The 23,854-nt window shown below is 38.4% G+C and overlaps 1 long non-coding RNA gene across 1 annotated transcript; it reads left to right on the top strand.

Annotated features, from left to right (window-relative positions):
• Positions 1 to 8,773: 8,773 nt before the first annotated feature.
• Positions 8,774 to 14,242, top strand: LOC125248423. Its single transcript, XR_007180300.1, has 3 exons — positions 8,774 to 9,105; positions 13,617 to 13,680; positions 14,016 to 14,242. It is a non-coding gene; the product is annotated as an uncharacterized LOC125248423 (long non-coding RNA).
• The last annotated feature ends 9,612 nt before the right edge of the window (positions 14,243 to 23,854 follow it).

The following is a 23,854-nucleotide window of genomic DNA, read 5'->3' as shown; positions in this document are numbered from 1 at the left end:
CATGACTAAGGCATCGCCGCGTGACCTTGATCATGCAAAAAGGATTTCCCCTTGTGGAAAACCCCTTGGTCCTGAGCCACCACTGTAAAGGTCTCATGTACAGTAGGCCAAAAGGTATCACGTTGGACGCTGCTGCCATAAGACCTAACAGCCTCTGAAACACTCCTCTGTTTTACAGTGAGTGACTGGCTTAGTTTTACCGCATTCACAGCTGAGAGAACTGAAGCAACATGGGCAGCCGAAAGCAGAGCCCGCATGTTCTTCAAGTCCCACACCACGCATAGAAAAATGGTTGTCTCTGATGAAACGAGCAGACTCTTTTTGGCGTTGAGCCTGAACCCCAACCTTCTCATATGGGCGAGAACTACATCTCGATGTTGAACCACCATGCTCTCTGTTCGTGCTAGAATCAACCAATCGTCGATATAATTTAGTATGTGAATGCCATGGAGTCTGCGGGGAGATAAACCTAGGCCGAATGGATGAACCCGATATTGGTAAGCTTCGCCCCTGAAAGCAAACCTCAGGAACTTCCTATGTTGAGGATGGATATACACAAATGGAAGTAAGTGCCCTTGAGATCGATTGTCACAAACCAATCCTCGGACTGGATTTGCAACACAATCTGTTTGAGTGTAAGCATCTTGAACTTTCATTTCTGCACGGTGTGATTCAAAACACACAGATCTAAGATGGGACGCAGCCCTCCATCCTTCTTTGGAACTATGAAGTAACGGCTGTAAAACCCTCCCAGCCAGCAGAGCCATGTGGGGCCCAAATGGGTTTGACCTGGGCTATCTAACTAGGACCCAGCCAGTTTTGCACCCAATTTCCATGTAGGCCCCACATGGATTTGACCAGATGAAATGAACACTGCTTAGTGTGCACACTACAGGCTGTTTAATGTAACACTTAATCAGTGTTGGAGGTAATGAGATAATTAAGTGATTGAATAATGATTTTGTATTAGTGAAGAACACATACTGTTAACAAGCATAATCACTGAAGGAAAGAGAAACACAAGAACTACTTTCAGCCACAGCCTTGGATGAAATCAACTGAAGATAAAATACATTACATCTCTTATTACTTATTTGAAAGTAATAGTTTGATTCTTGCTGTTCTCGCCATAACAAACAGACACAGCTGTCAAGAGAAAAACTAATGTTAAAAAGTCAAGAGCCTGACTAAAGCACACACTGATCGCCACAATGGTAACATCAAATCAAACTATTACTTTCAAATAAGTAATCAACATCTAAGCCTCTTCTTAATTCTTAATACGAACTTCTGTAGATGTCTGACAGAAATAAAGTCAGTCTGGTTAGTAATAAGTGAAGCTAATGTTGTTTGTGGAGTTGTTTAATCAGATCTTGAGAGATGTAATGTATTTTATCTTCAGTTGATTTCATCCAAGGCTGTGGCTGAAAGTAGCTCTTGTGTTTCTCTTTCCTTCAGTGATTATGCTTGTTAACAGCAGGTGTTCTTCACTAATACAAAATCATTATTCAATCACTTAATTATCTCATTACCTCCAACACTGATTAAGTGTTACATTAAACAGCCTGTAGTGTGCACATTAAGCAGTGTTCATTTCATCTGGGCAAATCCATGTGGGGCCTACATGGAAACTGGGTGCAAAACTGGCTGGGTCCCAGTTAGATAACCCAGGTCAAACCCATTTGGGCCCCACATGGCTCTGCTGGCTGGGCTGACTGCTTGTTGGGCGGGGACACCCGTTCTATAGCCTCTTTTTTCAAGGGAGTCAGAACTTCTTGTTCCATAACCAGAGTCTGTTCTGGGTTCACTACAGTAGATAGAACCCCGTTGAAGCTGGGCGGCCGCAGCCCGAACTAAAACCCACTTCTGTAACCCACTTCTACCATGCGCAGCACCCATTGAGATATATTGGCAGACATTTCCATTTTGCCAGAAAATCTACTAAGGGAACCACTCTCTCGAGACTGGCCTCTGGTGTTGGTTGTGCGATCAGACCAGTGCCCTATATGAAATAGCGAACCAGCAGGAAGTGACTGAGCTAATCGCTCCACGACCCTCCTCGGAGGATCACTGGAGGTCTCTGCGCCCTGAAGCATACAAGGTGGCAGGCTTGGCACAACGACTCCCTGAGGGCGCTGAAGAGAAACGGTCACCATGTAATGAGGTGAACTCCATTCCTCCCCAGAGGGGACCACCCTCAGAAGCCTGACACTGGTGTCAGGACTTCTTTGCAGAGATTCAGGACTTTTTCTTAGAGATCTGCCTTCTTCTCTGGAGCCTTCGGCTGTGACCGCCACCCGGACCCCCAACCACCCTGCTTTTGTGGAGGAGCCCGAGTGGCAACGCTGAGCTTTTGTTGGGCTCTGTGTGAGGAGCTTGTGCTCGGCTGAGGCTGCTCCCACCCAGCAGCCTCAGAGACATGAGTTCGGCAGGGATAAATTTTCTTAAATGCCGCCGCTTGTTTCTTTGCCTCCTGAAACCTGTCGACGACAGCCGGACATGCAAGAAGACGAAAGCGGGGCATTTAAAAGGAAACATTTATCTTTCTCCTTTATACCGGACAGGTTTAGCCATAAATGCCTCTCAGTGGCCACCAGGGCTGCCATAGAATGGCAGACTGACTTGGCCATCTCCTTAGTGGCCCTGAAAGACAGATCTGTGGCTTGACGCAGTACTTGAAGTGCGTCAGCAGAAAATTCCCCACCCTCATCAATCTCTTTTAGCAGGTCAGCCTGGTATGCTTGCATGATGGCCATAGTGTGCAAGAGGCTGAGTACTGCATTCCAACTGCATTCATCACTCGATTTGTGAGGTCTGATTGCGCTCTGACAACGGCAGTGATGTCTCGCGCATATACTTCAATGAGAGCGAGACATCACTGCCGTTGTCAGAGCGCGATCAGACATCACGAATCGAGTTATGAATGCCATTGGACATAGTGGTGTATTAGAGGTAAAAAATGATATAAATACTGTTCGGTTTCTCGCACAAACCGATTGTTTCGTGTCTTAGGACATCAATGTGTCGTCACGAGCCGCAGGGTTTAATTTGGATTTGTCTAAGCATATTTTTTGACTCTTATAAATTGTGTTACCATTCATTCGCATTATAAGACTGACAGACGGCAGCGGTTGCGGTTAAAAATCATAATTTGTGTTCTACTGAAGAAACAAAGTCACCCACATCTTGGATGCTCTGGGGGTAAGCAGATAAACATCAAATTTTCATTTTTGGGTGAACTATCCCTTTAAGAGTCCAATCTTAGTTAGATTTACATTATTGATTTTTTAAAAAGTCACAGAAAAACAGCAAAATTTAAATAGTGAGAATAAAGAAAATTACAGACAATTCAGCTCATAATTTATGCAGCAATGCATATTACAAACAAAATAGAGTAATTGCATAATCATCATATTCATCAACACCCACTCCTTGCAATTATTCTATTTCTCTAGGTTTGCAGTTTCAAACTCAGATACGGCACAACAAGGTCTTTGAATTTATTGTATTTGGCAAGCAGCATGTACACTGTTCCATCATTTATTAGCAAATTCGTGTGAAATACATCCATGTAGTGTTCCACCCAAATGCGGGTGTTTCTTGGTTTCAAATTCACCTTATGAATTATTGTACCTTTAACAGTATCACCTGGGGGCCAAATCTTTGTGCTCTGCTTTAGGATAGTCAAATACTGGCCAAATTTTGATCTCAATAGCTTTCCATTTGTAATTTCATGTACACACATTCCAAGCAAGCGCCCTTTAGGATCCTCACACAGGAACGTTCGGCTCCTCCCCTGGCTCAGACAAGGTTTGCAGTAGCCAAGCAAGGGAATCTGGTCTTCCAGGCAAAGTACCTTGGAGACTTGTGCCGTTTGCCTGTTCTTCGTATCCTTGGGGCGTAAAGGTGACTTGTTTGTTGTCTGATCTTCCGTCTCCAGAAAATCCACAAACTTCTCTGTCTACAACAAAAAACACCCCATCAAATTTAACCAATCTTACAACTTCTGTAGTATATTTACTGTGCAAGCAGTGCACAAAAACCTGGTCCCCCGACTGCCATGCCTTGTGTGCATCCAAATCATTGTACCAGTCTTTGAATCCAGGTTCAAAAATGTTTAAATTGTTCTTCCTTTCTTCTAGAATGTCTGTATTTAATCCAGTAATAAATTCAAAAGATCTCACACTATACTCAATGGTTTCATCATCATTGTACCAAAGAACATATGCCATACTTTTATAACAATTTTTACATAAATCCTCCATTACAAGGTTTACTCTTGGGTCCATCAGTGTCTGGCAGCATCTCATACATTTTCAATGTATGATATCAATAACCACCCAGTAATTAAATCGTCTTGTCAAAAGTTCTCCCCCGGGAGCTCTTCTGAGTTCCTAGGAACATTAAATAAGTTATATCCAAAATGTGTTCCTTTTCCAGTAACATATTCAACATATTCGTTAAATACGAAAACAAAACTAACAAAAAATGATAATATGAAAAACTTTCCCCTTACTAATACATAGTCTTTTCCCATATTTTTATGGTTATTAGCAGTTACTTAAAACCCAATAAAGTATTTAATTCATTTCAAGTATTTAATTCGTATCTGCTTTCTTGTTTTTCCCAGACACCTGCATGATAAACTTAAGGAGTCCACAACAAAAGCCCTTTAATAAAGCTCTCGTTACCCCTCCAAGGGCGGTAATTTCTAATAGAATCAAAATACCTATAATAGCTCCCACTATCAATATAACATACCAGTGATCAATTATCCACTGTATTGCATTATATGTCGTAGTAACCACTCCTTTTCCTACATTAACTATTGTTTCGATTGTTTCTTTAACATTTTTGCCCACTATTTTCCATCCTTGAAATATTTTACTTCCTATATGTTTCCAGTCTTGGGTAGTCCATTGTCTGTATCCTGAATTTTTTTCAGCATATTGTAGTCTAGCCACTGCCCAATAGAAAGGGTAAGGAGGCATGCATCTCCCTTTATCCTCTTCATCATAAACAATTTTGTTATCCATATATATAGGTTTATAAGAAGTAACTTCATATGCCAACATCCTATTAATTCCCTGATTAATATCCACTCTCCTAAGGTTACTGTCTATAGTTGTATTTAGATAGGCCCATCCAGCATACACAAATGTCTTTTTACCTTCAAAGTAATAAACAGTCCATAAACTCCTGTCAACTGACATTTCTTCCTGGTCATCCAAAATGCCACTGACATTGACTGACATTCTGTATTTTGGTGTTGGCACATTCTCTCTATTATGGTATTCAGGAATTTCTTTAGGGATAGCCCATATTATTCTGCTATTGTTTGCATATCTCATCCTCACTATAGGTAAGGGAAAATATCCTCCTAACCATGTATTCTTGTATTGTATTCTCATACCATTATGGGTTTCTTTATTGTTTGATCTAATTAATTTAGCTTTCATGCTTTTCACGGTAATGCTCTCCAAAATATTAGTTCCAATATCTCCCAATAGATCCCATAGTCTGAATTGTATTATCATCTGATCAGCCTCAGTCCCATTGTCCGTAATCACCTTTTTCCACAATTCATTATTTCTCTCCATTATGGCTATTCGTAAACCTTGCCATGTTTGACCTCTTGGGTTTCTCCAAAAAGCTAACCAGTGTTTAGTTTTGTCCTCTTCTTTCCAAGTGATTCCAGCTCTAGCCATATAATCTTTCCCACAATTCCATTTTCTAGTCTTGTGGTCGCATGGGCATATACTTGTAGTATATTCTTTCCCTCTTTCTACACAGTTTTGGTTCTCAATCATTTTCCTATAGGCATCCAATGCCTTTAATCTCCAAATGGTATGTAAATCCCAATTATACTGAGTACCATCACATTTACTTAAATTCTTTTCTGGACAGTCTTCCCAGAATTTACGTGTTACAATACTAATTTGGTATAGGGTTCGTAATCTCCTAGAGTATCGGCTAATGCCTTCAGTAGTTTCTCCTATTCTGGTGGATTCATTATACCACTTTATCCATGAAAATGGATCACACATCTTTTTTGGTGTTTCATACATAGTATACTTATTTCTAGTATAGTATTTTGCACAATTTCTCTGAAAATTTCTTTTAGGATTATACAACCCCCACTTTTCTATTTGTGGCCCACCATTAGCTGGTGTGAGTGGGGTCGGGACAATTTGGGGTTCCCTAGTCTCCATAATAATTTCCTTTTGATGTTCCTGATAACATCCATGCTTCTCTCCAGGTCCAATATATTCTATTCCTTGCATCTTGTGCCAAATCCAAATTTTCTTTCTTTGTGTAATATTAAAGATGTTTGTTCTTGTTCTACATTTCACTAGTATATTTTTTCCCACTCCTCCAAAGTTCTCTGTTCACACGAACCAAAAATGAATCTTGTTTCTATAGTACAGTTTGCTACTTCTCTTATAGTAATTTCATCCACGACCATCAGTTGTGTGGTGAAATCAATTAAAGGCCAAATTCCTGTTATGATTGCAATTCCTATTGCTAGCATTACCACCAGACAAGGCCTAGGCAAACACGGTTTCCTCCATTGTTGCAGTTTTCTTGCCCATTCTTCTCGTTCATCTCCGTCTTGAAGTTGCATCTTTCCTGAAAAATAAAAATTTTAGATCACCCCCCCACCCCAGAACCTCCTGTCAATCTCACTTGATTATCAATCTTGTGCCAATTCAAGTTCAACAGCACATGCAAGAATTTGAGGTTCTGAGGCAGTGGTCATATTTATTATTACTTTAAACACCAGTGTATGCCTGTGTACTGGCAAAACTGAGGTTTCACCTTCCATTATTGGCCTCTTGCCAGGAGATAAAGCACCTGGCTGCATGCTTCCTTGTCTCCAGAAGCCAATTGGAACACACATAACTCTGTTCTCTTTTAAAAAGATTTTATTTGAGCATCTTTCTTTACTTTGAACATCCTCCGTATTTTTCTTCATACGGTAGGACCATAAATAATTGATGCTAGAATTACCCAGCTGTTTCTGATAATTTGTATTATCCACGTACACCTTTGCACCTTCAAGTCTTCAAGTTTACTAGATAAATCACCAAAAGTCTTATTCCAAGACCACACTCTATGTCTACCGTACACCAGCAATTTCCGTTGTTTAATGTCTTCAAGACATTCCTCACATTTAATCCATTTCATTCCTGTCCATAAACATTCACAGGCATCTTTTCTCTCTCCAAGTCTTTGAGTCATTATCACTTCAAGTTTAGGGAAAATAATCCTGCATTCCTGGCAGATAACACATAATGCTGCTTTTATGCCTCCAGGGCATTTGAAATATTGGTCTCTCGGTACTTTGGACATTGTTTGTGGTTTGCTGTCTTTTAATTCCTTTCTGGATTTTGGCTTACTTTTAGCTGGCCCATCCCACCAAATATATTCTCCAAAGCTACCACAAATTACACACATTCCTCCAAAAAATGCTTTATCACATTTTATTTTCACAGGTTTAGCTAACCTGCCTGTTTGTCTAGCTCTTTCATGTTCAACATTTGTTACTATATAATTAGCTTCACATTTTGTCATTAAATTGGTTTCAATTCTAATAACACCTCTTTGATTATGTATTTCTACTAACTTAAGCAGCTCTTCTTTATCTTGTTGATAGTTCTCTTGTTTAATTTCTTTCTTTGCCTCCTTATTCCTTAACAAGGACTTTTTTAGTAATTAAATCTTTAAATGGTTTATTTGTATTTTTATTGTCCAACCTGATCCCAATGTGTTGATCCCACTTGGCATGGTTACAGTTGGCCCTAATCCAACTTTTGATAGTGCCTACAGCCCTTTCTGCAAGGCCATTGCTCTCTGGAGCATATCGCAAAGACTTAGTTAAGATGATATGTTTTTCAGTTAGAAAATCTTCAAACCGTCTGCCAACAAAATATGTTCCATTATCCACACGTACACTTTCAGGACGGCCCCATGCAATCATTAACTCTTCAATGGCCTTAATTATTGCATTAGCTTTTGTTTCTTTTAAAGGCTTTGCCCAAATTCGTCCTGTAAATCCATCCACTGCCACCAATAAATATTTATTACCTGCTTTAGATCGAGGGTTCAAGGGCCCTGCAATATCTAAAGACCATTCTTGGTTTGCTCTTTCTGGTGTTATGCTTCCATAATCATTTCGTATTGTTCTATTATACCCTTTCCACATACAGTTTTCACAGTTTAATCGTATAGTCCTATATTTCTGTCTCCAATTGGAAACATGTATCTTATTATCTGTCAAAACTTTTCCCATTAAATTTACACTTGGGTGTCTGAGTTGATCATGAATTTTTTGTATAACATTTTCCTCCGTTTCCTTAATTACTACTATTCGTCTCATACATGCCAGCCTGTCGACCTCATTGTTTCCCTTGGCCATTAAAGTGTCTTCTTTAGAGTGGCTTGGTTGGTGTATAACGGTCAATTCCATACCTCCCATTAATTCCTGAACTTCCTGCCATAATTCTGCATGTTCAATTGGTTTACCTTTTGATTTGGTATAACCGTTTTCTTTCCAAATTGGTAAATGATCATTAATTCCTTCCACCACATAATTACTATCTGCAACTATTATGGCTTGTGAGATTTCACAGTTTCTCAGTGCTTTGAGTGCTTTCGCTACTCCCATTAATTCTGCGTACTGTGCTGTACCATCTGTAACTCCCTTTTCAGAGACCATGACCTTGCCGCCTCGCTTCACAATGAAAGCCCAATGATCTTCCTTATCTTTACTCGTCTTAGAACCATCCGTGAAAACAACTGTACTTTTATACATATCCAGTGTCTTTTTCTGACATTTTCTTAATTCTTTATGCCTAATTATTAAGTCTGGATCCAAGAGCATATTTTCCCATCTCTGCCATCGAATATTTTGTGCACGAGCGTCTTTAACTTTATTTTTAGAAAGATGAGCCAATCCTGCTGTATTCGTGTTAATAATTATCTTCTGCCCCCGTGCCAGACCTTTCAACTCGCAATACCTTTTACTGAGTGCAGCAAGTTGTTTTTCCACCGGAGTAAATTTAGTTTCTGGATTTTCCCAACTACCTGACATAATCCTAATAGGTATGTTACTTTTTTCATTCCTCACTATTAATTGATACCCTATAGTATCAATTTCCAAATCAGCTTCTAAATTCTTTCCATCATTTCTTCCTTCCAAATTTCCTGAACTTAAAATAGCTTCTTTAAGTTCTTGCAAAGCTTCTTCTGCTTTTTCAGTCCAATTTAGGCGTCCACCCTTTATGGCTATATAAATTGGTTTTGCTATCTGGCTAAAACGAGGAATTAAGTCTCTAACATACCCCATCAATCCCATTGTTTGTTGGACCTCTCGAACGGTTTTCGGGGTCCCAATTTGGCTGACTCTGTCTTTCATAGTCTGAGTAACCCCTCGATTACCTGCTGAAATCCAAAAACCTAAAAATTCTACCATGTCTGTCATCAATTGTGTCTTTTTTATATTTAATTTAAACCCTGCCTCCGCAAGACGGCTTAGCACCTGTTTAACAGTTTTTACATGTTCTTCTTCATCGTTAGATACAATCAACACATCGTCTATATAAATTTCAACCTCCAAATCCTTTAAAATTTCTAGCATTATCGCTTGAAACACTACTGGTGAATTTAAATAACCTTGTGGTAACCTTTGATAAACATAATGTTTATTATCTACAGTCAGTGTTGGTCACATTGCTTTAAAAAAGTAATTAGTTATAGTTACTAGTTACTTCTCACAAATAGTAACGGAGTTAGTAACTGAGTTACATCATTATAAAAGTAACTAATTACCAGGGAAAGTAACTATTGCGTTACTTTAAAAAAATAAAATAAAAATAAAAATATGCCAAATAAATTGAATGCCCCCAATATTACATATAAGTCTAAGAATAAATTATTCTTGATGCGACTCCTGACTGATGATCCGCTCTTGCTCACGACATGAAATTTCTCTGTACTGTGTTGGTAGCCATTAAAGAAAACGTAGTTTCATATTTATGTTTAAATAGTCCTATGTTATGTTTTAAATCCATTTATTCGATTATGAAAAGTTAGTGAACAGCATGAGTAAGATGCATCATAAGATATATCGGGAGACATGGAGTGGGTCAGATAAGATTTTTACCACTTCATTAAGTTTTGCTTTGTAGAAAGCCTTTCTTTAAAGTGAATTTCGTTTTGTAAAAATTGTATCTTAATTTTAATCAATGTTTCATCTACAAATTGCTTTGATTTAATATATAACAAGCAAATATAGCAGACAATAAAATCATGACATGGAGGCGCGGGCGCGATCACTGGCGCGTGAACTGGAGCGCGTCTTAAATGAACCGAAACTCAGAGGCTGCTTGCCTCGCAGACATGAGAAATATATCTATAGAATGCTTGAAATATCTACTTTAACGAAAATGAAGTTATTAAAAACGAAAAGAAAGAGGCTACTCTGATTATGTAGCCTAATCCGAATGAAATGTGCATTATCTCTCTAGGCGCGTCCATATGAGCAGATGATCAGCAATGAGAATCAGCAATGTCAACTTCATCTTTGCAGCCGACACTGATTCAGAAAACATTACTTTATTAATAAACAATTAAAATGTCTCCTTACTGTTTTTGTCACACTCATAATCATTACTTTTGCCGGTTCTTTATGGCAATTATGCGTGCCATTGAGTGCTATATAGCCTTTATTATGTAAACGCTCCTTATTATGGTTTATTCTCTCCAGTATTTAAGAAATTAAATTAATATAAATGTGATTAGTCAACTAATAGCTTAAATGAACAACTACTAGTCGACTAGAAAAAAAACTCATTTCACATATTTTCGATCAAGCATCAAAAAGGGTATTCTGGTTTGAGCTCGCGCTTCGCGCGCATGCTCTGACAGACACATGTAACAGGTATACAAAGTATACTAGTAAATATTGTTATAATTCACACAAAATTGTTCTATTGTACGTTTTATGATACCTGATCTAAAGGTGCGCTTCTCCTTTAAGTGTTGCATGGTCACAGTATGACCTAATTTCCTGTCCTGTCTCCTCCTCTTCCCTTTTGAACTGTGATTCAGTGGAAGAGAGTGTTATAAGGGCCACTCAATCTGAGGCTGCTTATTTTGTCTCTATTATTCAGTAAAAAGATCCAGTGAATCGGCTGCCTGCTGTCCCGTGTCTGTTTCTACATCCACACAACGTAACACAACGCAGACCAAGTTTTAATACCCGGTGTCGCTAGCCGCACATCACGCTGGGCATAAGCGAGCCGCACGGGTTACACACACACACAGCGCATCGTACATTATTATCAGTTTAAAATTATATTTGTGTATGACTTACCACAGCACACACCAGAGAAAAAAACTTTGCAGGTCCTATGGCTGAGAGAGAGCTTACTCTGATGAAAACCGCTTCAGTGAGCTCAATTATAGTAACGCGGCATTTTTTTTGTCAGTAACGGTAACGGCGTTGTAACGGGAGAAAAAGTAATTCGTTTGATTACTCGTTACTGAAAAAAGTAACGGCGTTAGTAACGCCGTTTATTTATAACGCCGTTATTCCCATCACTGTCTACAGTAAAGGCTGTTTTTTCCTGGCTTTCTTCAGCTAAAGGTACAGACCAAAATCCATTTGCAAGGTCTAATTTTGAGAAATATTTTCCATCTCGCAATCGTTCAATCGTGTCTCGAGAATTAATAAGGTAACGTCTATCCGGCTTTGTTACCCTGTTCAAGGCTTTAAAATTAGTCACTAATCTAAATGTATTATCGGGTTTAGGTATTAACTGTATTGGACTATTAGTAATAGCTCCTTTCATTTCTTTTATAACCCCTTGCTCCTCTAATTCTTGTATTGTTTGTTTCAATTCAGGTATTCCTTTTTTATTAATCGGGTATTGTCGTTGAGGTTTATGTATTCCTCCCTCAATAACATGTGCAAATTTATCACTCACTTTTCCGCAATCATATTTACTCTGTCCAAAGGGCGTTGTCCTTAATGCTGACATTAACTGATTCTTTGCCCACTCTGAACCCTTAATTCCCTTTTCTATTCTTTGTAATTCATAATTGACCTCTTTCAATCTTAAAATCTTCTTTAGGTCTTTTGCTGCTAATAAATTTTCTGAGCCTTCAATCATAGTAATTCCATATTTTTCCCCTGTTTTTTTCTGTTCTTATTTGCCCATCATATGTTTGTACATGAATTATACCATTTTTATCTAAAGGCTCAGCTGAAATACTCACTTCGGCCCCTGTGTCAATCAAAAAATTTGTCCCTTGTATTTCAATATATAAATTACAATCTTCCTCTTTCACTCTGGGGTCACAAAGTCTGTTTTTCAGCTGGCCGGCCGTATTTCATGCCAGGTCAGAGCCGTTTCTCTCTTTCTTACTCGCTTTATCTGTTTTTTCTTTCTGAAGCTGCGTTTGCTGCTCTGCCTGATTGACTACTTTATTCCTTCTAACTTTTTTTGAGCTATTTGTTTTGTTCTTATGGTCTTCAATCACTTTACTTCTCTCTACGGGGGTCATTTCTTCCCACTTGTCTGCTGGGATAAAGCTTGTATTCAGCGGGGTCCTTATGCTATTTTTCCCCCCTGATATATTATGCACTGGTTTCTTTGTTGTGTTAAAGGTCTGTCTATTTCCAGCAAACTTGTTTATTTTTCTCTGTTCACTCTGAAACCGTGTATCATACCTTTTAAACCCTTCCTGCTTATTAACTTGAAACCTATTATTTTTAAATTTCTTTTTATTCTGTTGCCCCTGTTTTGGTATATTTTGAGGTGCCATTTTCTTTATTGCTTTCACATGCCTGGAACCCAGGTCGTATTCGGCCAATTTCTCTTCAATTTTGTCCCTAGTCGCATTGTTTAACAACGTAATCAGTCCCTGTCCTCCAGGGATTTTCCATCCAACTTGTCGTAATAGTGCCACCTTTTCTGTAGCAGGAATCTCCTGTTCTATGGATAACCAAATTCCTAATAATGGAACCTGCTCCTTTTGGGCATTAATTAGGGTTTTTTCCCATTCAATAAATTTATCTTCAGTGCCTGTTAAATTTCTCATTCTTCCTAAAGCTTCTGCAGAGATTGGATGCCCAGTACAGGTCTGTACCAGCCTTGTAGCGGCATCCCGACTCAGCTGTGCATTCTCTGCTGCTTTCATAATACGATCTGCATATGCACTGGGGTCTTCATGCATCTTTTTGCCCCCAACTTGCTTTCTTACTGCTTCAGTAAGCTGTAATTCCAGCAGTTTTACATGTACGCTATTCTGATCTGTCCTGGTTTCCTGAGGAGCGTCGAATTCCAACTGTCTAATTGGGGTTTTAAATCCAGGGGTTGCTGATCTAATTCTGACCCTCTTCCTTGGTTCTGAATTTTCACTCTCCCAGTCCTCCGGCTCCGTTAATATAGTATTTTCTGTTATTGCTTTCTGACATTGTAACGTTTCTATTTCTCTTTTCAGACTTTTAATATCTGATTTCAGTGACTTAATCACTTTTTCCAATTCTTTAACTACTTTCCTAGTATATTCATATCCTTCTTGAAACAGTATTTGCTTCCCTGTTTTAGACCATCCTTCTGTACTAGCAACTCTCCGTGCCGATGGGGAGCGACTGGCTGACCTCATTTGTCCGTAAGTCATATTGTTATCCTGAATAATTCTCTGGTCCCACTTTTTTGTTAACGTTCTACCTCGTTTTTCACTAGTAGGATTTTTATATTTAGTACCTTTTATAACAACTTCAGGCCAGTCATTTTCTATTAGGTGTGTTACTCGTTTTAATTCAAGCTTACTTCCTCTTTTATTTCGGAGTCTAGCTTCTCTATCAATATTGTCTGCTTCACTACTGTCACTATTCATACACGATGACAAAGAATCTGACGTGTCAGAATCACAACCAAGCTCTGACATTTCAGATCCAAATTCCGACTCCGTCTCACCCTGTTGTAAATCTCCTTCCACTCTAGGGCCATCCCATTGAGGAGCAGATGGATGAGAGGATCCTGGCTGTTTTTGTTCATCTCTCCGTTTAAGAATTTTTTCCAATTCTTCTCGATTTGTATTAGACATTAATAAATTTATTGTTACCTGACCTTCCTGAGACATATCTGTGATACCTGATATTATTCCTTCTATTACTGATGTTACAGGATGTTTAAATTGCCCAGTTCCCATTAAAGTCATATGTATCTGACTTTCATTTCTGCTTAGTGTTTCTCTTATCACGGCTGCTGTTATCATCCTGGCTTCCAGCCAAGAACGTTCTCTGCTACACAGCTCTTCTCGGCAGTCCGTCATTACAGTATGTGCCACAAAATTCCACTGAGGGAGCCCAGATGTCATTCTGACCGTTGCTGCATTTTGGGGTCCAAGCTGAGCCCTCATTTTCTCTATTTCCTGTAATGCTGGAGTACCTAATCTACTGAAAATTGCTTCAGCCGTTCCAGAGCCAGTTATCATTTGTTTGTTTCCATTTAATATTACAATGCCTCCTTCTGTTTTCTCAATTAAGCTGTCACGAACTAAAAGTCTTATTTCACCTATGTTTAACTTGTACAATTCTGGGGTAGGTGTATATGGATGGGCCATGGTAATAACACTTTCTCTATCCTCCTCTTCATTTACTGGTAGAGTTAATCTAATCTCTGCTGCTTGTTCAAAGTCATTAATGCCAAGCTGATATTTCTTGACTTTTTCCATATCCGGTATATCTCCTCTTACTTTCTTTAGTGCTTTACCGGTCATACCAAAAATTTCTATTTTGCCTTGATCCCTTTTACTAATAGTAGCTATTATATTTTCTGCTTCTGGCGTTTTACACTGTAACTGTATAGTACAAGCACGATTCCTCCCTAATTCCTGCATCCATTGTATGACTGCCAGACCTACTTCACTTTCCTTAAATTTCCCTGCTTTTAGTCCTTCTGTTGAGGGGAGCCACAGAAGTATTTCTCCTGGTTCCGTTTCCTGGACCGACGTCTCTGCTTGTAAGGCAATTTCCTGCCATCCTAATACACGAGAATCTCCCCATGTATAAACTTGTATAAACATATTGCTGGATTTGTCTTGGGCTTTCACTGCCATAGTAAAATCTCTTCTTATAGAGACTTCTTAGTCCTTTCCTTAACTCTTAAATCAATTTATTATGTGCACATTCAACCCTTTCTGGGTTACTTTTAAATAATCTCTCAGATTATTTCTTTCCGACTTAGTTTCTCTAGTCGTCGTTTACTTGGTGATTTATCTTCTAGTTGTTTCAAACTACAACTTTATCCTTAAGCAAAACAATGTACACGCTAAAAGCGAACACTTAATTGTTCAATTCTGGCCAGTAATTGAACAATTAAAGCACGTTGGGCGCCATGTTTTATGGTGGGTAACTTTTACCTTAACACCTTTAACCTTATTATTTATTATTCTCAGGTTAGGTTGAGTAACTCAAATCTGACCTAAATCATAAGCATTCAAACAATACATACAATATGTTCAGAAGACTTCTCTGTGGTCTGTTCATGCTCAAGGGTTTAGTAATAAGAATATCGGTAGACAATTATTTGCAATTAATGTAGTAATAGTTTTAATTACAATTTAACAAAAGTAAAGGCAAACAAAGGTTATTAACAAAGTTATCCAAAACAAAGCAAAGTTTCAATCAAAGGTGTAAAAAGCTGGGTTTCTCGCGTCGTGAGACACTGCTCAATCAGTATCTGTCTGGCCAGTCTTCTCATCAGTCTTTTATACTCAAACAGTTCACTGCCGGTGTTAAATTCTCTTCTGCTGTCATCAGTTGGAGAGCTGCCAAGTCTTCCACCATCCTTTTAAGGTGTTTCTGACGTAGCCTGCTTTTCCTCCTGTTAGCTCTCCTCTTGGCTCTTCTCCTCTGTCCGTCTCGTTTTTGTCTGTAAAACATGCCTTATCTACAACATTACAATTCTCTTGTATCTAATACATAAATGTTTTCTACTCTATGTTACTTTAATATACTATACACCACAGTTTAATAGTTAACATATACTGTAAGTAAAATAGTCATATACAAATTACTTTAACATGGTTAAGTATACATGCATACATAATAGCAATTAATATCATTAGTTTGCTTTTCTACATTACATCATTTTAATACATTTTAATGCATCATCACTAATTGGGTTACATAAAACTACTACAAAGCCAAAACAACTTTAAACAAAATAGAGTAATTGCATAATCATCATATTCATCAACAGTACATAGCCTATAAACACTGGTCAGCAAATAGTTATGTATTGGTGAAGACATAACCATCACATATAGTCTCTTGATTCACTGAATTCATACTGTGTTTTAATACATTATTAAGAGAAATTTTTTTTTTATTATCATCACTGTGAAATTACAAGAGCACCAAGATCAATCAGCTAAAAAGAGTTTATTTTTAAGCACATGAAGTGGCGCTCTAAAAAACAGCTGTAGCATGGACCTTCCAATGGCCTTTGGCCTTTTCGCAGGGCTTTTGCGGAGGTTGAAGGCAGATTCGAAGCATTTAGACACACACAGAGGTGTAGGCTCGCGAAGCCAGGGTGGAGGTATCCTGCAGCAAGGAAGGGCATCTTAGATCTCAACAATGGTGGCAAGGTAGCTGCCACTGCTTCATCCAGGGGCAAGGGTGCTCGTACCATTCAGCGCCGTCCACAGTGGTGAGGGCTGAACGGTGCGTTATTCATGCTGCAGAGTAAGGAGCGCGCCATGCTGGGAGTTTTGTACTCGGGGAAGAACGGGGCAGCACGTGCGAGGGGCCTGGCGTATCCAGGAACATGCAGGCGGCTCCGTGCGGCTCTTCCAGCGGACCCATCCAGGTCCAGCTGCTCCAACTTTAGAGAGGACGCGGAGAAGTTCGGCGTCATGCCCGAGCCGTTTCGTTGAGATCGTCCGATACCAGCCCAGCCTTCTGATTGGAAGCCGCGAGAGACATAGACTGATCTAGCGGCTCTCTGCCACCGAATGTGCAGGTCATTGCTATGCTGAGGAGTGCTCAGGGTGGGAAACTGACGGGCGACTTTTGTGCGGGATTAGGGCGAGGCACGCGGGGGCTGGGCCGACGTGAGCTCGCTCGATCCGGGCGCTATCGCTCTCTCGCAGTGCGGGCATGAGGCTAACTGATAATTCCGATGGGGCTTACCCAGGCTCCAACGCTGTCGTTCCATTATGCTGCAGAGGGGCTTGAATCACAGATACGTGGCAATCAATAAAGCTGGCGCCGTGAAAACGGCGATTGGGGGGCTCTTTAAGCGGCGAGACTGAACCCAAGCGGACGAATCCGCTAGATCTCTTATTGAATTAATGAAGTCCAAGGGGGCGCCGGATGGCGGCAGGAGACGGCTGAGGCGGCGGCCGGACAGGGCGGCAGGCGTCTAAAACACCTGGGGCATAGTCACGAGGGCTCCATGTAGTCCGGCGGCTTTTTCCGCTGCGGGGCCTCATTCAACGGCGGCGAAATATGTTTTCCATTAACACTCAGGCTTACAGCAACCAGAGAAAGCTTACGTAATAGAGTCAAGAGCCCGCTTAATAGCACTAAACCCCGCCCCTTTCGGCGGGACACTGGCGCTTTCACCATGGTCGCGCATGCCGCGCCGTGACTGGTTCAAACTTCTCATGATACATGACGATGCAGTTACACTGCGTTATTGAAAAAGGCTTCAATAAAACTTTTCCCCATCGCAGTACATAAGTATCAAAGGGAACTGTTAATTCTCAACAATAACTTCTGTACATGTATGAAAGAAATAATGTCAAACTTTTTTGTGAACTGGTTTGACACTCAGTGTGGCTGAAGTTGTAGTTCTTGTGTTTCTGCTTGTCTCTTTTTTCTGGTCTTGTTTCTCTGTCGTTCAGTGATTCTGCTAATCAGGTGTTCATTAGTGTCTGAATTCACTCACTTCTTTTCATTCACTCTGTCAAGTGGACTATATTAATGAACTAATGTAGGGAATAGTGAAAGAGGGAATAGGGTGTGATTTAGAACACAGCCTGTGAGTTTTAATGGAAAATGTTTTTTTACTCTCAGAATTTGGCCATTTTTCTACAGCAAGGTCTGGTTTTTGTTTTATTGACCACGATGTTGTTGTTGTTGATAATTGTTGAGAGGGGTACTTTTGTCATAATGATGTGTGAAATTGTGAAATATTATTTCAGTGGAAAAAGGCATACCCTTCAACACATAGCAGCTGGATAAAAGAGATTATGTCATACATTCTGCTGGAAAATATTACATACATAATTTGTGACTGGAAACATAAGTTTTAGGTCATTGAAGGGAACTGTCTGAGTCATTGGAGGGAGGGAGTTTTTTGACATGCCCAGGAGGTTCAGTTTTCTCAAATTCTTGAGAATGATGAACACTGTTGCCAGTAATTTACTGTTGATTTGTACAGTTATTTACTGTAATCTACAGTATGTTACTGTAAAGATATCATGCACTAAAAACTCGTGTTGCCTCATTTCATTTGCAGAAACCAACTACCTCAAATTGTCAGACTGCCATTTAAATTTACAAACTAATTTTTATTATATGCTAATAATATGAGCATATTATTACTATGAACTTATTTCATTAAAGCTTAATACAAACATTTTAAACAAAAAATTTTTTACCGCACCAGCAACTACACAGTCACCAGTTAAATAAAACAACATACAGCACTTCATCAATGTCTATTTGATCTTCTCCTGAACCTAAGCACAGGCTCTACTCTTCAGCACAATGGTGACCCGCAAAACTCAATTTTACAGTAAACTACTGGCAAGAGTGTTGCCAGTATACAGAGGTGGGAAGTCCAGGGGTCAGAGAGTAAAAGTCCTGCCATATTTTTATTTCACCCACTGAAGCATTAATGAGATAAATAAGTGTTTAATTGAGTGATGATTGATCATTATTGAAGACACCTGATGATAACAAGCAGAATCACCAAAGGAGAAAATCACTATTTTTAAGTTACCATCATCAAGGTCAGGGTTTGTTTTAGTTGAGCTCTTGACCCTTGACTCTTTAATGTTAGACTTTGTTTGGGCAGTTTTAACTGCATTAAAACCAATCAGACAAGCAAAGTTAAAAGATGATCAGGTGGTGTTGGTTATGTTTTCGTGTAATTATTATTTGACCTGATTCACTGAACACATTTAGAGCCCAATCTTAGTTAGATTTACATTATTAATTACAGTAGTACTGTGAATCTACAGTAGAAGATCAACTTTATCAATGCAAACATTTTTTTGAAAGTTGTCCTTATCACAAAAAAAAAGATTTATTTTAGGCACACACAGACATCAAGAATCAGTGTATGAATTTCAACAACGGTGACAAGCAACATATTCTGATAAACAGATCAACTCTGAACATTAGAAAACAAGCTACTAAAAAGTCACAGAAAAACAGCAAAATTTAAATAGTGAGAATAAAGAAAATTACTAAGACAATTCAGCTCATAATTTATTCATGCAGCAATGCATGATGGGAGGCTTGGATGAATTTTGATTGGTGGCACCCAGAATGCATTGCAACATGCTTTATTACTCTCACCACTGTTGAGATTCACAGACTGATTCTTGATGTCTGTGTGTTTAAATGAAACATTGTTTTTTTTTTTTTTTTTTTAAGTCAGAACTTTAAAAAAAATTATTTTTTTTTTGTATTATAAAAGTTAATCTTCTGCTGTAGAATCATAGGTCTGTTGTAATCAATAATGTAAATATAACTATGATGAGCTATGTGAAACCTGAAATATGACAGAGATAAAAGGGAACAATGCATTAAAATGAAAGTGTCCTGTTGTCGATAGGGGCACAACCTTAGTAAACGCTCCTATGGGTCGTATTTCAGGGAAGTGATAAACGACCTATATAGGCGTATTGGTTAAATAGTGAGAGCTGTTTATCAGAATATGTTGCTTGTCACCGTTGTTGAGATTCATACGCTGATTCTTGATGTCTGTGTGGGCCTTAAATAAACCTTTTTTTTTTGTGATAAGGACAACTTTCAAAAAAAAAAATTGTATTGATAAAGTCTGCTGTAGAATCGCAGTGCTGCTGTAATCAATAATGTAAATCTAACTAAGTGAGTTCAGACCAAATAATGATATTTGGTATTTATGTGAAACCATAACCAACACCACCTGATCATCGTTTAACTTTGCTTGATTGGTTTTAATGCAGTTAAAACTGCCTAAACAAAATCCATTATTAAAAAGTCAAGGGTCAAGAGCTCAACTAAAACAAACCCTGACCTCGACGATGTTAACTTAAAAATAGTGATTTTCTCCTTTGGTGATTCTGCTTGTTATCATCAGGTGTCTTCAATAATGGTCAATCATCACTCAATTAAACAATTATTTATCTCATTAATGCTTCAGTGGGTGGAAAAAAAATATGGCAGGACTTTTACTCTCTGACCCCTGGACTTCCCACCTCTGCGTATGACTGTCGTTACGAATCAAAATGTGTGCTCATTTAAATGCAATGTGTGGAGTTTTTACACCATTTCTCCTATTTCCATTTAGCAAAACTAATTTTTTTATTAACGACTACATCCACTCCATCCCTAAACCTACCCTTAGTGATTTATAGTGAATATAGACTTTATGAGCACATGCGTTCCCTGGGATCGAACCTGCAATCGCATGATCACGATTGCATATTGTTATTGCAATGCTCTGCCAATTGAGCTACGTGAAACCTGAAACATGACGCAGATAAAATGAGTGTCCTGTTGTCGATAGGGGCGCAAGCGCAACCTTAGTAAACGCTCCTATGGGTCGTATTTCAGGGAAGTGACAAACGACCTATATAGGCATATTGGTTGGAGAACATGTTGAAATTTAAAGAATTGGGAGCTAAGCTTAAAAGTTTACAGAATTGCTTTATTAACGCTTATTTGATTATAGCTGGAGATTTTAATGAAACTCCTGACGATGCACAAGATAGATTTCCTACAAGAACTACTTCTAATTCACATGTTTCTAATTCACAAGATGTTCATGCTGTTAATCATCAGTTTGCCCCATTTACTAACCACATGTTAATTTCTTTAGATCTTGCACAATATAAAAAGTTAAATAGAACAAGGAGTTATTGGAAATTTAACAACTGTCTTTTGGAAGACGCTACCCAGCCAGCAGAGCCATGTGGGGCCCAAATGGGTTTGACCTGGGCTATCTAACTGGGACCCAGCCAGTTTTGCACCCAGTTTCCATGTAGGCCCCACATGGATTTGCCCAGATGAAATGAACACTGCTTAGTGTGCACACTACAGGCTGTTTAATGTAACACTTAATCAGTGTTGGAGGTAATGAGATAATTAAGTGATTGAATAATGATTTTGTATTAGTGAAGAACACCTGCTGTTAACAAGCATAATCACTGAAGGAAAGAGAAACACAAGAACTACTTTCAGCCACAGCCTTGGATGAAATCAACTGAAGATAAAATACATTACATCTCTCAAGATCTGATTAAACAACTCCACAAACAACATTAGCTTCACTTATTACTAACCAGACTGACTTTATTTCTGTCAGACATCTACAGAAGTTCGTATTAAGAATTAAGAAGAGGCTTAGATGTTGATTACTTATTTGAAAGTAATAGTTTGATTTGATGTTACCATTGTGGCGATCAGTGTGTGCTTTAGTCAGGCTCTTGACTTTTTAACATCAGTTTTTCTCTTGACAGCTGTGTCTGTTTGTTATGGTGAGAACAGCAAGAAAAAATATAATCAGATGGTGTAATGCATTCTGAGTGCATCATACGAAACTTATCCATGGCTCCCAGAATGCATTGCACCATGAAGCATGTCACCATTGTTGAGATTCATATGCTGATTCTTGATGTCTGTGTGCGAGTAAAACTCACAGGAGCCCAAAATATGTAAATGGTGTGTTATAAATCGTTTGATGTTCTGATTAAATTCTATTATTCCCTTGCTGTAGAATCACAACAATAAAACAGAATGAATAACATACTACCTATATAAACTTTACACATAATATCAATGAGTTAAGCCAATATATGATGATTATATTCTTATCATCAATCAGCTTACAGCATCTGATTATATTTTCTCTTGCTGTTCTCACCATAACAAACAGACACAGCTATCAAGAGAAAAACTGATGTTAAAAAGTCAAGAGCCTGACTAAAGCACACACTGATCGACACAATGGTAACATCAAATCAAACTATTACTTTCAAAAAAGTAATCAACATCTAAGCCTCTTCTTAATTCTTAATACGAACTTCTGTAGATGTCTGACAGAAATAAAGTCAGTCTGGTTAGTAATAAGTGAAGCTAATGTTGTTTGTGGAGTTGTTTAATCAGATCTTGAGAGATGTAATGTATTTTATCTTCAGTTGATTTCATCCAAGGCTGTGGCTGGAAGTAGTTCTTGTGTTTCTCTATCCTTCAGTGATTATGCTTGTTAACAGCAGGTGTTCTTCACTAATACAAAATCATTATTCAATCACTTAATTATCTCATTACCTCCAACACTGATTAAGTGTTACATTAAACAGCCTGTAGTGTGCACACTAAGCAGTGTTCATTTCATCTGGGCAAATCCATGTGGGGCCTACATGGAAACTGGGTGCAAAACTGGCTGGGTCCCAGTTAGATAGCCCAGGTCAAACCCATTTGGGCCCCACATGGCTCTGCTGGCTGGGTATTTTAGTTAAATCGGTAATAAGTGTAATAATGTTTACAGTTGTAGTTCTGCTCGTAGTTGTAGTTTCTGCTTGTATTTTTTTCCGTTCTTGTTCCTCTTTTCAGTTATTCTGCTTGTTAACAGCAGGTGTTCATCATTAATGCTCAATCATCACTTAAATATTAACTTAATTATCTCACTATAAAGCAGCGTCAATGTTACTTTTACTCTACTTTTACTATATGTTTCTGTGGGGTTGAAAGGGTTAAAGGTGTACGATAAAAAGACACACCCACAAATTATATTTTAACAGTGACAAACTGTAAGTTAAAAAACAGTTATACACTGGCAACACTACTGCCAGTAGTTTACTGTAAAATTGAGTTTTGTGGGTCACCATTGTGCTCAAGAGTAGAGCCTGTGATTAACTTCAGGAGAAGATCAAGAAACAATGATGATATGTTGCATGTTGTTTTATTTAACAGATATGTTAACTACTGAACTACAGAACTACTGTGTAGTTGTTGATGAAGTGAAAGTCTCTTTATTTATTTTATGTTTTTTATTGAACTCCAAAGAAATAAGGTTATAGTAATAATGTGCTCATATGATTAGCATACAATTAAAAAAAAGTTTGTAATTTTAAATGGCAGTCTGACAGTTTGAGGCAGTTGGTTTCTGCAAATGAAATGAGGTAACAAATTTTAATTTAGTGCATGGTATCTTTACAGTAACATACTGTAAATTACAGTAAATAACTGTACAATCAATAGTAAATCACTATTATGTACAATTTACAGTAACATACTATAAATTACAGTAAATAACTGTACAATCAATAGTAAATCACTGGCAACAGTGTTGCCAGTATTATACTGTAAAAAAGCCAGGCAAGATCTAACAGTGCACTGAAGGTTGCATTTTTAGTTTTATGCACTATTTTGAGCCCATATCAATACACTGACACAGTATAGTCACACAAAGTAAAATAATTGTTAGCAAACATTTTTCAAATGTACAATCCATGTGCAAATTTAATATATTAAGTACATATACATCTTATGTTTTAATTGGACCAGAATGTAGTCACACCCCTGCATTGAAGTACACACCCTCTTCTCTCTGATCAG

The sequence above is a fragment of the Megalobrama amblycephala genome, linkage group LG16 (assembly GCF_018812025.1).
Source record: "Megalobrama amblycephala isolate DHTTF-2021 linkage group LG16, ASM1881202v1, whole genome shotgun sequence".
In the NCBI taxonomy this organism is placed as follows: Eukaryota; Metazoa; Chordata; class Actinopteri; order Cypriniformes; family Xenocyprididae; genus Megalobrama; species Megalobrama amblycephala.
This window is presented reverse-complemented; position numbering and strand designations above follow the sequence as displayed.